Source organism: Glandiceps talaboti, chromosome 3 (genome assembly GCF_964340395.1).
Source record: "Glandiceps talaboti chromosome 3, keGlaTala1.1, whole genome shotgun sequence".
Classification (NCBI taxonomy): Eukaryota; Metazoa; Hemichordata; class Enteropneusta; family Spengelidae; genus Glandiceps; species Glandiceps talaboti.
This window is the reverse complement of record NC_135551.1, coordinates 17,387,393-17,398,502: the sequence shown is the minus strand read 5'-3', so window position 1 is coordinate 17,398,502 and position 11,110 is coordinate 17,387,393.

Below are 11,110 nucleotides of genomic sequence, written 5' to 3'. Positions count from 1 at the left end.
TCCACTTTGATTCAAACAAGTTTACTAACCACAAGTATCTCTACGACAGCAATCGACTACAAAGATATTTTTATTGCTATGTGAACAGTGACTGACCTATAGACGACCAAGAGATGACGATGGGAAAATTCATATTTCAACTCACTTTGCCATATAAAAAGCCTATAGCCGTCGTCTGGAGAGTTGTTCTTGTAGTAATCATATGGTTGATGAGCTCTTTATATCATTTATACCATGGATATAAAAGGGGTGTTTGCTTGTCAAATCATTAAGAACATTTGTACGCAGGCAGCGTACATCATCGCCTCACAATTACACTCTTTGTCATAAAAGCTTATAGCATGCATCTGGGTGTTTGAGACACACACAATTCCTTGACGTTTTATGTAACTATATGCGAAGAATGGCGTACACGACAAATCCACTTGTTACTACCTCATACCACTTGTAGTGCTCTGAGTTGCAACACATTGCAACAGCGCTCGCGGCATTTAAAGAAAGATTTATCTATTGCCATCTAAAACACACAGCAACAACGATGAGAGGGAGAATTACCAGATCAAAAGACTGCGAATAAAATCACGGAAACCTGAGTAGCAGTCTACAGAGCAATCAACTCCTTGTCTTCCTGTTCCCTAGCCTTTTTCGGTCTCTTCTGTTCAATCACTAGCGGCGTCATGTTCGGTTGATATGATTACGATCAGAGAAGTCAGCGCGTTATGAAAAACAGATCTAGAGTTGATGACGTCGTGAACCAATTTTTGAGTGTTTTGTTTTTGTTGGGGGGGGGGGGTTTCTGTTTATTACGATTTAAATTTCGATATTTTGACGTATTTCTGCAATTTTAGGAATAGTTACTGTTAAATTCCCTGGTGTAAGATTGGTAAAATGTTATGGGGCAACTTTTCGCTATTTCCATTATTTTTTGCTATTGGAAAATAAAACACATCGCACTTTTACTTGAGTCGACGTCTGCTATGGGGAAGTGTGTACATGTAGGTGATGGTCGTGTAAAAACAGTGTGCAATAAACGGTTTGGACAGTATTGTCATCAAAATGTAGATTGGTTTGAACGTCATAGTCTCGATCACGTGATCAACTGCAGCAAGTAAAACAGCAAATTATATAACATATCGAAAGGGACAACCAGATCTAGTTACAGTTTGTTTTCATGTTAGTGTTCACTGTCTTTCTTTGATACAAAACCTATAGAAATCAATAGTAATGAGATATTTTACACTGACGGGAATAAACACTCAGGTGTTATGCATATTCATTGTTCAATCATTTCTGCTTATGAGGGCAATGGCCCACATCAATCATCATGGTACTCTAGACTATAAAACACAAAGAACACTTGATTTTTCTCTGAAATCGCAAGTAATTGTAGATGATCTAAAACCATGAAATAATTCTCCAGAACCCATAGTTTATGAAAATGTGTTAATTTCCTGGAGTCGTGTTTCCCTTTAAGATGCACACAAAGAACAATTTCTCTGAAAATCAGGTATTTTCAATTCTCCCCAAACTTTCCCATGTAAAGGTTTGTTCTTGATCTTTGTGGAATAATAAAATAAATGCGGGTGCACAGTCTTGTTGTCAAGGAAACTGTCACTTTTATATTTCCCCACAGTACTCAGTAGCCATATTTGCATAATATTCTAAAAATGACCAAATTTTGATGTCATGCATTTTCACTTCTATTTCAAAACTTTACAGTCATCCTAGTTTTGTTTTAAAAGTGGTCATACTTCAAAAATCAATGTTACACAACATATGCCAAGTCTGTGTTTGTTACTCAATAAATAGCAAAAGATGAATAAATGTGTAAAATGTTTGTTATTGTACGTACAATAACAAACTTATTACACTTTTTTTTTTACCTTTTTTTCAATGTATTGAGTAACAGACACAGACTTGGTCTAGATCGTTTCACGTTGATTTTTTCATGTAGGAATCCATGATAAGGTTGTTAACTAAGTAATGTTTGATTAACTCGTGAACAAAGTTACGGCAAAAGTTTATAAAGAATTCTTTTTCACGGGGTTTCATTCTGTGTATACGTTGAGGAAACGTGACCCAACCAGTCTGCGGACGTCGTGATATATCAGATTGGATATTGTTCAGTACGTCTCTCCGCTTCACACATTCGGAAGTCCTTCCTTGAGATTTATTCAATCTCAGCCTGGAGGCGGGATAGACTTACACTCATACGAATGTGTTATGTAAGTAGAACGGATGTCTGCACTCATGCTGAAGGAAAAATTGTCAATATATACAACGGATTTTCTTAATTTGTCAGATCTAAACGTTTTTTTTTAAACGCTTCCTCGTGGGGATGATAATGATGATGACGAGGATGATGATGATGATGATGATGATGATGATGATGATGATGACGATGATGATGATGATGATGATGATGATGATGATGGTGGTGGTGGTGGTGGTGGTGATGATGATGATGATGATGGTGGTGGTGGTGGTGGTGGTGGTGGTGGTGGTGATGTTGATGATGATGATGATGATGGTGATGATGATGATGATGGTGGTGGTGGTGGTGGTGGTGGTGGTGGTGGTGGTGATGATGATGATGATGATGATGATGATGATGATGATGATGGTGGTGGTGGTGGTGGTGGTGGTGGTGGTGGATGTGATGGTGGTGGTGGTGGTGGTGGTGATGATGATGATGATGATGGTGGTGGTGGTGGTGGTGGTGGTGGTGGTGGTGATGATGATGATGATGATGATGATGATGATGATGATGATGATGGTGGTGGTGGTGGTGGTGGTGGTGATGATGATGGTGATGATGGTGGTGGTGGTGGTGGTGGTGGTGGTGGTGGTGATGATGATGATGATGATGATGATGATGCAACTTGAACTGTACTGTGTAGTGTTATATTATTAAATATTTTTCCAATATTTGTCTTCATTCAGCCAGGGAAAACACGAGTGATCATGACCAAAGGGGACTTTGTCACTACAAGACCATTAGGTCATGTATTATCCGGCTGAATGAAGAAAAAACATTGGGGAATTATACCATCGACCGTAATATGATAAGTAATGGCAATATTGAGGGTTTTGACTCGTTTTCGAACTCATGTACAGCAGAAGCAGTGACGTAGACGCGCGTTGTCATGACGTAGAACGGTCAGAGTATATATTGTTTATTTTGTGTGGAACCTGGCTCGTTCATGGTATACCATAATTAGTAATACTTTGGTCAAATGTTACTCTCGAATGCCGAGTAATGATAGAACACTTTGTTTGTTACTGTTTAAACAAGGGTATGAGTGAACTGTTTACAACCCGTAATACTCAAGTGAAGCGTTTTCACCTTTTGATTGTACTTGTAGCATCCAGAGTAAAAATAGACTGTTTCAAATGTTTTAATAATCAGCCCAGTATGTGGTGGTGTCTCTGAATGGAATCAATCTGTAAACATAGATGTTAATAAACATTTTCTATATATGCAGAATTAGTTATTTTACATTTATTTCAAATGTGGGGCGATAAAAAGTTGACAAACAGTGGAAACGCTTTACTTGGATGTCATGGGTTGTAAGTTTGTCGTTTTATATTACTCGGTTTGAACAGAGCTAATTCTTCAGCCCTATTTGATAGAATCAAACAAGGCAATACAAAAATTATGGGGTTCCTTCGACAAAAAAAAAACCCAGTTCAATCCTCACTCAGATGTAGGAATATAGCTCGATTCCGTGATATACTTCACAGAGTTCTTTATTTATGTCCTTCGTATGTTGTTTATAATTTTTGTAGTTCTGGGAGTGATCGCCACTTCCTAGGAATAACCACATTTCAGTCAAACCAAAGACAACGAATGAGACCAACCCCACAGCGTTGGTTTCAAAATTAAGGTTTTGACCAAAAACTACATTTTTCCCTATTAAAGTACAAATCAACGACGGGGTCATCTTATTTGCCAAATTTTAAAACCATCCATCAAGTAGTTTTCGAGATACAAGTTCATACCAAAATATCACACCTGTTTTGACCAAATTTGCATATCAACGATGCAAACACTTCTTCATGTTTACCGCACGTCCCTTGAAACATCAACCTTTTAGTAAAATCTGTTGTTGTCATCGTCGCACCACCACGCGGCCTGTTTTACGGCAACGTTCTTAACGAGCCTCCCACTTTTTATTTGGAAGTGTAGCTGAAGAAATAACAGCTCTGGTTTGCGAGAATGGTTGTTGTTGTTGTTTTACCAAAAATCACATTTAGACGATAATCTATCCAGACCGAAAAAAAACCCATCCTAATGAAGTTTTACTGTGATCAGCTGTCAAGGGCTAGTTTAGCCGTCTATACAGACACGTGCACATACACACACATGCACACTCACGCACAGACTGACATACACACGCACCCATACTGTGCATACATACATACACTACGCACGCACGCACACACACACACACACACACACACACACACAGATCCTTCTCAGCATGCCTACAGCACTACTGAACCTCAATTCATTTGCAATAGAGTAAGAATCAATAACTAACATACTTCATAGACAGTTTAATTTATTGTCATTTTTGAAATATTAGTGAAACATTTCGCATTCAAATTATACAGTTTGAATTCATGGAATAAATTAATATCAATTTTTTTTTCCCTTTGGCCATAAATCTGGTGACACATACATAAATCTTAATGAGTTGAACAAGGTTGCAAGGTCATATCAACAAGGCACAAAGTGTCGTTTACGGTATGGCAAATCAGAATCTCTTCTGCCGATGACTTGAAATAATTGGAGAAAATATTACATCATTAGGTAAGCTATTGTGTCACTGACATACACTATTTAATGAACAGTGCCCTCTGGTGGTTAGGTAAAAGCTGAAATATTGTTAACATAGCATTATGTAAGCTATTGTGTAACGGGTACAGTATTTAATGAAATACGCCTTCTAGTGGTCACTGTAAAATAAACGTTGTGCAAACAGGAAATAGGAAAACAAGTAACATAAGGAGCCTTTATATCCATGGAAATAAACTAGTAACATAGGGGGTCCTGTGGTTATGAGTACTAATGTTGGACAACAGATTTTTCTCATGTCTTTTTTACTATTTTTGTCAAAATATTTGATAATTTAATAAATGAAGACCTTGGGTAGTACTAATAATACGTTTTATTTCACACAAACTCAGCCCCTTCCAAAAATAGGGGATATTTTTGAGCTATAAAATTTGAGTTCTGTAATTTCTCTTTGAGGGTAAAATTTGGCTTGTGCTTACCATCATGCTTCTGATTAACATAAATCTAAATATTTCATTTTTCAAAATACAGTAAAGTGAGTTGTGAGTCCGAAGCCTTGCTATGTTACGTAGATTCTCAATAGTGAATTTCATTCATAGTTAAAGAGGCCATATGGATGACAAATCTGTATTTATTTTGATTTTGTTTTATTTGTAAAACAACTCTACTATGCTTTCCTACATGAAAAAACAACGTGAAACATAACAAATACTGAGTCTGTGTTTGTAACTCAATAAATTGTCTAAAAACTTTGTTATCGTATGTACAATAACAAAGATTTTTTTTTTTTTTTTTTTTACACATTTTTTTTTTTTCACAATTTAGTAACAAACAATGACTTGGTATACGTGGTATCATAGTTTTTTTTCCAAGTATGAAAACATAATGAAGTTAACATTGTTTTATGAATAAAAAAAATCCAAAATTACTATCACTTCGTCATCTATATGGCCACTTGAAACAAAATTGAGGAGTAAGAAAATCAAACCGCTACGATTTCCAAGTTTGCCATCCATAAACTGTGTACATGTAAACAATAATTTTTATCCACATGGTTGTTGTTATTGCTCTTAAGAGTCGTCTCAATTAGCATACATCAATACATATTAGCCTCAAATTTTGTACTACATAATTATATAGTATGTTGTATAACATAGTCATGATTAAAATGACTGTATGAGACTCAACTACATTTTTGTATATATATATATATATATATATATATATATATATATATATATATATATATATATATATATACACACGACTACATGCCTGACAACAGTAGTGTGTGAATCTCTATATTACACCGATTATTTCAAAGAGTGTGCCATTTCCATTTTTTTAAAGATGCACAAGCTCATGGCGCTGTAACTGGGGTATTCTTTTTTCAATCTGACAACTGACAATATATTCACTGAAAATTGTTAAAATACAATAATTATAATTAGACACTGTACGTGTTAATAACGGGTCAATTGTATCCACCAGCTCAGCCACAGATTGAAATCATAATCATAATCATAATCACCGTTGAGGGCGCTGATTTTAGGGTGTGGACCTAAATATCAATTTGGATTTATTGTCTCATATTATGTGTATAGTAACACAAGTATGTTTACTAACAGGTGATTCAATACTGTTCAGGGTGTATGATATTACTAGTAACTCATTCTATCTAACAAAAACAGTTTCAACAAACATTTCAGTTACAGCTTGTGTGGCTTTAAAGAATACTTGATAGAAATCAACAAGAATGGTGAACAATGTCAGTGACCATTACTTAAAGGGCCACAAGCTGAGTTTATACATTTTTTGGGCGAGATTTATGCTGCATATTTAAAAGTTTGTAAAACAACTCTACTATGCTTTCCTACATGAAAAAACAACGTGAAACATAACAAATACTGAGTCTGTGTTTGTAACTCAATAAATTGTCTAAAAACTTTGTTATCGTATGTACAATAACAAAGATTTTTTTTTTTTTTTTTTTTACACATTTTTTTTTTTTCACAATTTAGTAACAAACAATGACTTGGTATACGTGGTATCATAGTTTTTTTTCCAAGTATGAAAACATAATGAAGTTAACATTGTTTTATGAATAAAAAAAATCCAAAATTACTATCACTTCGTCATCTATATGGCCACTTGAAACAAAATTGAGGAGTAAGAAAATCAAACCGCTACGATTTCCAAGTTTGCCATCCATAAACTGTGTACATGTAAACAATAATTTTTATCCACATGGTTGTTGTTATTGCTCTTAAGAGTCGTCTCAATTAGCATACATCAATACATATTAGCCTCAAATTTTGTACTACATAATTATATAGTATGTTGTATAACATAGTCATGATTAAAATGACTGTATGAGACTCAACTACATTTTTGTATATATATATATATATATATATATATATATATATATATATATATATATATATATATATATACACACGACTACATGCCTGACAACAGTAGTGTGTGAATCTCTATATTACACCGATTATTTCAAAGAGTGTGCCATTTCCATTTTTTTAAAGATGCACAAGCTCATGGCGCTGTAACTGGGGTATTCTTTTTTCAATCTGACAACTGACAATATATTCACTGAAAATTGTTAAAATACAATAATTATAATTAGACACTGTACGTGTTAATAATGGGTCAATTGTATCCACCAGCTCAGCCACAGATTGAAATCATAATCATAATCATAATCACCGTTGAGGGCGCTGATTTTAGGGTGTGGACCTAAATATCAATTTGGATTTATTGTCTCATATTATGTGTATAGTAACACAAGTATGTTTACTAACAGGTGATTCAATACTGTTCAGGGTGTATGATATTACTAGTAACTCATTCTATCTAACAAAAACAGTTTCAACAAACATTTCAGTTACAGCTTGTGTGGCTTTAAAGAATACTTGATAGAAATCAACAAGAATGGTGAACAATGTCAGTGACCATTACTTAAAGGGCCACAAGCTGAGTTTATACATTTTTTGGGCGAGATTTATGCTGCATATTTAAAAGTCACTCCTAGTATTCTACTTACTGAAGCAAACGTAACTAACACTTGTAATTTACTGACCTCAAACCTGGTATTAAGATATAACATATAAACGATCTGATGATGTAATTTTTTATACGTACCCCAAAAAATGTTGAGGAATCCATTCTAGGTAATCAACTGTTCTAACAATCCAAGAAGGGAACTCTAATGTCATACAAGGTATTCATCAACATTAATATTATCTTAGTATTTAGATAAACTCAGCTTGTGCCACTTGAAGTAACTTGAGTACACTTTAACTGTGCTGAATTGGTGAGGACCATCTAGGCCAGACTCAACAAAATACCAAACAACATTTCTAGCAATGGTCAGATTTCACCCATCCATTGCAATTCACTATCTAACTACAAGTAACTAATAGGGGAATGCTACTGCAGGAAAATACGATCATTTTTGTAAACTTTGGCTTCTGGAAAACTCATCTCATGATTGTTTGATTTGAAAGTAATAAGCACTTTCAAGTCATGAATATTCATGTTCTGCTATCACATATGCAAATATGCTGACTCCCATGAGACAAAGCATGCCAATGGACTACCACTGAACAATGAATAAGTTTCAACTTGCATAATATGTGTGATGATAAAATCATGAAATGACTCTCCAGAACCCAAAGACCATGTGAATGCATAAATTTTTGTGTTGATTTTTAACCTGTTGAATAAGGTGAAGTTCATCAAAACGGCAATACATTTACTGCTATCGTTACAGTTCTTAGTTATTAACATATGAACCAGCATTCCTATTTGATTAGTAACCAAAAAAATATAGCCGAGGGTTTTAAACTTGCTAGGAAATACAGCCTAAAATCACTGCCTGCAGTGACTGTTGTGAGAGTAAACACAACATTTTCAGTTATTAATTTTTTCTCGTAAAATAAATGTCAACTTGACGACACATGGATAAAAATAGCAAAATACATACAAGTACACAGCGAAAAAAAGCAACATAATTATAACCATATTCACAAAATTGTTGAGGTGTTGGAAAACCTCTGCACAAAGCGGCATCATTGTAAAGCTGACATTTCTAAAATGTTTTAAGAAAAACTGACAAGAAATCGCAAACTATTCAATATTGCAATTGTATGAACCATCCAAGAATAAGGTCATTTTGGGGGCAAAGGTCGTAGGTAGGTCAGAGGGTAGAAAATTTTGGAAATCAAAGGTTGTTTTTTTTGTACAGTAACTATAGGTAGGTCAGAGGGTAAGAAATTGATAGTATTATCGTAAAAAATCCAATAGAGAACATTCCCATAGAAAATATACATCTTGATTAGATAAACTAAATGATTTTTTTTTAACTCTCTGGTGCGTAGGACTACACACTATGTTGATAGTATTAGCATAGTTTTGTTTCAGAACTACTGTCTTTGACATTAGTTGTTCCTTTCCCTGCCCACCCCTTCCCTTCCCAACCCCACCCATACCCACTTGTGAGTGAGACAATGACCATATTACTAACACCCTAAATCACACAGAGCAATATACAGATTAATTACTTTTGAACAAAATATGTCAAAATCCACTTTAAAATTTGACTGAATCTGACAAGACAAGAAATATATCAGAAAACATTTCAAACAAGATCAATGTATTATGTCTTCTTGGTAACATTAAATTGCTTTTATTCTTTGGGAAATCTTTTCATAAGATGACCTTGACAGACCGACAATAAAACAAAGTGAATTAGTTCATATTATATGATTGCATAGAAAAAATTCAATTTTTTTTTCACTGTCTATACATATACTTGATGGAGATTAGTGAAGACTGTTGTTAGTTGTGTTCACATTAGTATTTTTACAGCAGTGTTACAAAAACACAGATTTATTTCTAGTGTTTTCCAGTGTTTGAGTACACACAGTGTAGTGAGTGAGTGAAATGAACTACACATGCCACCATATGGACAATCAAATGAACACCGCAAAGGTCATTTTACACGTCCTTTATCAGGTGTTTGATACTTAGCAAAACATTGGCACCTGAATGTCTGCGTGGAGTTGTATTGCATTTAAATGGATTAATTCAATTAGTTTAAATGTATCAAAAAATGTGAGCTTGCTATTGAAGTGTGGCATATGCAGTTTCTTGTTGGTTTTGAGTGGTTGTATCAAACAGAAAAGCTGCATGGTATTATGAAATTCACTGTATGACCATCTAAAGTATATTCACATGATTACTGTACATGTGATTTGTGAACACATAGCTATATTCAAACTCTGTTATCAACTATTCATAAAAAGTACAACCCTAAACATAACACCTAAGTTAAACAATCTCAATGTGATTTCAGTATGTGCAACAAACGTTTTAGCTCTTTATAGTGTTCATATCAAGTGTAAAAGTATACTGTGCCATCAGTCCAGTACATGGTCTCTCTCTCTCTAAATATAAGCAATCTATAGACAGTGTTTAATAGCAGTGTAAACAAGTAAATAGTCAGTGACTAGATTGTAAACATGGATGCCATAACACATTGTCTAGATCTTACTGAGAGAGATATATAACAACAGTTGTGATGCTATCCTGCATAGTGTACTATGTTGGCTGCTTCTTGGCTAATAACACTATTTACACTGGATGGCACGCACACACACACACACACACACACACACATGCATGCATGCATACACACACACATACGCATGCATGCATACACACACATGCATGCACACATACACACACGCCTGTGTGCATGTGTGCACACACACATGCACACACACACAGGAATGCATACATACACATATATACATACACACATGCACACACACACGTGCGCGCACGCACACACACAAAGCAGCACTTGAACTAGTGCTATTTACACTTGATATGAACACTATAAATGACTGTGGTACACAGTAAAAACACTTCACTTGGGTGTTACAGGTTGTAAAAGACATGGCAGACTACATTATACACCACTGATAAACTGTGAGCTGATTAAAAACAATTACAACATGTCTCGACTCAACACAAATTCCGTTATACAGATTACAGTTAATACATTTAAAAGCACAGTGGTAAGAGTTTGTATGAGACAGATCTGATCACGGATAGGTTTGACTCATTTTATTTACCATATTTCACGCCTGCTGTGTTTGTTGTCCGTATTCTACGTTATATTGGCTAAAGGAAAATGCAAATGATTGATGTACATGTGTATGTACAAAGTGGATCCAGGTGTGAGGGACAGGCACAGAAGATCTGAAATACAAGAGTTCAAAG